We start from the raw sequence: 5,300 nt of genomic DNA, 5'->3' as shown, positions 1-5,300 counted from the left end.
CCTCTGCCTCCCAAATGCTGGGATTAAAGGGCGTGCACCACCACTGCCTAGCCAAATTCAAGTTCTTAAGGTCTGGAAAGACCTCAGCAGGTAAGAGCACTGTCTGCTCTTCCGAAGGTCCTGAGTTCAAATCCCAGCAACCACATGGTGGCTCACAACCACCTGTAATGAGATCCCGTAATGACACCCTCTTCTGGTGTGTCTGAAGACAGCTGCAGTGTACTTATATATAATAATAAATAAGTCTTTGGGCCAGAGAGGGAGCGGGGCTGTCCAGAGTGAGCAGAGGTCCTAAATTCAATTCCTAACAACCACATGAAGGCTCATAACCATCTGTACAGCTACAGTGTGTACTCATATACATAAAATAAAGAGGTAAGTTTAAAAAAAAAAAACCAGGGCTGGAGAGATGGCTCAGCGGTTAAGAGCACTGGCTGCTCTTCCGAAGGTCCTGAGTTCAAATCCCAGCAACCACATGGTGGCTCACAGCCATCCATAAAGAGATCTGACACCCTCTTCTGGTGTGTCTGAAGACAGCTATTTACACATACTTACATATTAAAAAAAAAAAAAAAAAAAAAAAAAAAAAAAAAAAAAAAACAACAACCAAAGCTGATACAGTAAGCACTCTACCAAATATGTTACCTCCCCAATCCCTGTTTTGAAATAAGGCTCATGAGGCTGAGGGGGGCTTTTGTACTACCATTCTTCCTGCATGTCTTAGAACTCTGTGTCTCCCACTTCCTTCTTCCATAGGACTCAAGAGCATGCCCTGCTCTCTGTCCTCTCCTACCACCAGAGACGTTTCATCTGTGTCACTTACTCCTACATATCGAGTGCCTAGATCAATATGTGGAAGACACATTGGTCATATTAACCAGGCCTGGTGTGGCTCATACCTATAATCCCATCCCAGCAATCATGAGGTTGAGGCAGTAAGCTTGCCAGGAGTTCAAGACTAGTCTGGGCTACAATCTGTCTCAATCAATCAATCAGTCAATCAATCACCAACCAATCAGTCACACACCAATTCAATAGGGTGGCATACCCCCCGTGAAGTAGGACTTGGGAAAGCAGAGGCAGGAAGGATAGTTACCTCTAGATAGTTTACAGATGAAGAAACCTAAGAAAAGGAGGAAAGAAGGTTGCGTCTGAAATGTATTCTGGGTCTGGACACCTGTCTGGAGCCGAGGGGGGGAGAGCCTGCACCACAGGTGTGTCTTCAAAGGAGTTAACATGGACAGCAGATAAGCCCCGAGGCTGGATGAGGTCACTTGGCCATTAGAGAGCTGAGGCATCACATCTCCAGAACAGGGAGATGACACAGTGAAAAAGAAAAGGCAGGGTACTGGCAGTGGAAGACACAAGGGCTCTAGCCAGGATACCTAGCCCAGGAGAGCGCTCCTTAGATAGAGTTGTAATTCCCAGTCTTTTCTGTCACCCTCGGGTTTGGTGATGGGGAGTATGTGTGAGGTTGCATGTGGCCTGGCTGTGTGGGTGTGTAGACAAAACATGTCACACATGACTGGTGCTATATAGAGGTTGCAGCATCTCTCTGAACCAGACAGAAGCTGCTACTGAGTCCTGCCGCATGGACCTTAGCTCTCACTGCTCCTGAGGACACACAACCAGGTTACATAGAGATCACATGAAGTGAGCTCCAAGGTAGTTTGTTGGTTTGTTTGTTTGTTTTTTAAATTTGTGTATGTGTGTGAGTGTGCCATCATTCGTGGTGTCAGTTCAGGCATACAGCCATGGACACTAGTCCTTGCCTTCCACCTCGTTTGTGGTACCGTCTCTTCTTTACTTGCCACTGGGAATGCTGGGCTACCTGGCCCATGAGCTCCTGCGGATTCTCTTGCTTTCTGGCTACCACATTGCTGGAAGAGCACTGAGATTTCGGGCACAGGATACTACATGGGGATCTGAACTCAGGTCCTCAGGCTTACATGGCAAGCACTCTTACTACAGAGCCACATCCCCAAGGCAGGGTTTTACAGTTTTAGGTCCAAGGTCTTAGAGACTACAGATTTGATGACCTCCTGAAAGGGTCCTGACCTGCAATCTGACATTAGAGTGAGCTAGCTCTGAATGAACTACTTTCTCGGAGGAACAATCTCATGGAAGCAGGAGGCTGTTCTTGGTGGGGGGGCGGGGAGGGGATTTTCATACTGGGTAGAGACAGCCATAAATTCACCATAAGGATTAGGTGAATAGGCCACTTCAGAAACTGTTTCAGTTTCTTGTTGGCCTCTTCCACTCACTCTATCAAAAAGCTGTTTTCATCTTAGTGTCTTATTGGAACCACTATATTCTCTCAAGCTTGTTTTCTTGCCTTGTAGAAGCTGCTTATGAGATCGGAGGCCCCTCAGGTCAAGCTTGGCCTTGCCCCGGGGAAGAGATAAACAGGCCCAGAATCCATTTCTCAGATTGCAACACTGGTGAGTCAGGCAGGGTCGGACAGCTGCTCCCTCCCAGGCACCCCTTGGCTGTACCTGATAAGGAAGCTCATCGCTCATTCCAGAGCACCGTCTTGCGAGTGCACAAGTATAAACAGACACTCCCAAGCCCTGGTGTTGTTTTAGAGTAAATTATTGACATTCTGAACGGCTGAAACATGGGGGAAAAGGGAAAGCAAAACGAACAGATTCAATAGTAACTACAGTTTTCTTTAGCAAAGCTGTGGAAAAGTTTTTGAACTTATTCAGTCGAGGGCAGGCTCAGGAGTTCCTGGAAGCTCTGGAAGCAGGAAGAAAGAAGGTTAGATTAGGGGAGGTGCATTCAGGAAAGAACAAATGGCAAAATACCCAGAGAGAAATGTATGCCTACCATCGCCACAGACAGAGAAAATGAACGTTGTAGCATCCTCAAAAGCAAGTAAACAAAACCAATTTCCCCAAAGCGAATGACCTCCTCCTATAAATGATGTATAAGGAAAGGGGGAAATGGCGTGCTAAGAGCATAGTAACAGTTACATAAAACCAGTACTAGTGCCATACTACCCCCCTGGTCATCAGTATTTCTCATTTCCCCTGTGGAAAGCAGTTCATAGCATCTAAGGCTTTCACATTGATCTTTTCCATTGAACTCTGTCAAGCTACTCAATCAGGGTAGGGCATCGGAGCCCATACTTTACAAATGAGGAAATTTGAGGCTCAGGGAGGATATAAGCAGCTACTGAGGCATAATGAAGAGCAGGGAGGGGTAGATTTGTCCTAAGTAGCCAAGAGTTAAAGTACTTCCTAGGGCTGGAGAGATGGCTCTGCAGTTAAGATCCAGTGCAGCTCTTGGAGAGGATTTAAGTTTGGTTCCCAGTACCTACAAAGGGTCCCACAACTGTCTGGAACCTGTAACAACAGTTCTAGGGAATATGACTGTCTCTCTTCTAGCCTCCGAGAGGACCAGGCACATAGTACACATGCATTCATGCAAGCAGACAGTCATATGTAGTAAACAGAAATAAATCTTTAAAAAACAAACAAACAAACAACCTCCAAACAACATCATGATTCTCCTTTAGGATGTTTCCTTTGCTAAGACTGCCTGCAGGGCTAACCCTCCATTACATGTGGAGGGAGCAGCCTCACCACCATCAGTGTGGTCTGCAAGTTTCCATTATGAAACACTGCTCTGGTTATTTTGCCAAGGTTTTGCTCACAGCAGTTGCATCAGTGAAGAGGAAAACACCACGTAGAATTTTTAAGCCCCAACTCCAGGCCTTTCTTCCTTGAATGTCCCTTCATTGACCCCCTTTTTCCGTCTGTTCTGTATATATGCTGTGGTTTTAGAGGCAATGACTATGGGTCCTCTAGATGCTACTGTGTGTGTGGTGGAGGAGCAGAGAGTACACAGCTCCTGCCTCTTTGGCGTAGGACTTTATAAATGCATTTAACAGTAAGGGGTGGTCAGATAGGTGTCCTGAAATTGAGATGCCTTTTGGAATCTTGAAGGCAGAGCTTTTCTGACTTTGGCCAGCATCAGAAACATTGGGGATACTTGTTAAAGACAAAGATATTCAGGCCTCATCCCAGACCTTCTAAATCAGAATTCCCAGTGGCAGTTCCTGGACATGTGTGAGCTTAACAAGCTCCCCAGGTGATTCTGAAGTATTGGGCCAAGCTTGAAAACCACTGTCTTAGCACAGGGGTAGAAGTTAATCAGGCAGAGGAGGGTGGGGGAGACACTGTAGGAAAGCTGGTAGTAGCAATAACACCCTGGGGAGTCTGGTGCAGACAGTGAAAAAGACAAAACTTGTTTTGTTTTTTATTCCTTCAGTGATGTGATCAGATAAAGGTGGTTAGAAGTCTTTTTACACATGTCTGCTGGTAGATTTCTCCTAAGAGAAGCAATGAATTATCCTTTTTCTCCCCAGAACATAGAATGGAAGTTACCAAGGGCTGGTGGGAATGGGGAGGAGGGGCTTTACTTAAGGGGCACGTAGTTTCTGTTGCGATTGACGAAAGGTTCAGGAAATGAAGACTAGTCATAGGTGCATAATATTTCATGTATTTTATTTGCTGTTGCATTGAATATTCAAATATGGTTAACATTGCATATTTTATTTTATTAAAAAAGATTTATTATTATATCTAACTAAGTACACTGTAGCTGTCTTCAGAAGCACCAGAAGGCCTCAGATCTCATTATGGATGGTTGTGAGCTACCATGTGATTACTGGGATTTGAACTCAGGACCTTTGGAAGAGCAGTCAGTGCTCTTAACCACTGAGCCATCTCTCTAGCCCAACTTTGTATATTTTATATGTATGTTACAACTTCAAAAAATAGCTGGCATATTGAAGGGTAGAATGATAGGAGCAAATGATCTTCAATTTAGCCCTTAGTACTTGACCAAGTGTGCATCATAGAGAAAAGATAATAGATAAAGCTTTTGAGGATACTTGGCACTATTCTGCTTCTTTTACCTTGTTGGCTCCTTAGGTTTACGGTCACTTTTGAGCCCTATACAGCAGTATCCTTCAGATTTCATTGTTCAGGGAATCATCTGAGAACTTTGTTCAACTGCATATGTTAATTGAGTAGGCCTAAGGCTCTTCTAGAGGCATTTCTTCCTAGTTCTCAAATGATGATGACACTCTGGTCCATTCTGGTCGAGTTATGTAAATTTCATCTTCATTCACACTGTATCCTCAGAGTCATGAACACACGGTTGATATAGGAGTTCAGAGGGCAGAACTGTGTCTTTGTTCTGCACTATAGCTTATTTAGGGTCCTTCTATCAGTCACCTTTGTGATTTTTAAAATTACCTCAACTTTCCTCAAATTCTGTAGAATGAGGAT

This window comes from Mastomys coucha, unplaced genomic scaffold (genome assembly GCF_008632895.1).
Source record: "Mastomys coucha isolate ucsf_1 unplaced genomic scaffold, UCSF_Mcou_1 pScaffold20, whole genome shotgun sequence".
Taxonomy (NCBI): domain Eukaryota; kingdom Metazoa; phylum Chordata; class Mammalia; order Rodentia; family Muridae; genus Mastomys; species Mastomys coucha.
The sequence above is the reverse complement of the archived record's forward strand: the minus strand, read 5'-3'. Positions refer to the sequence as shown.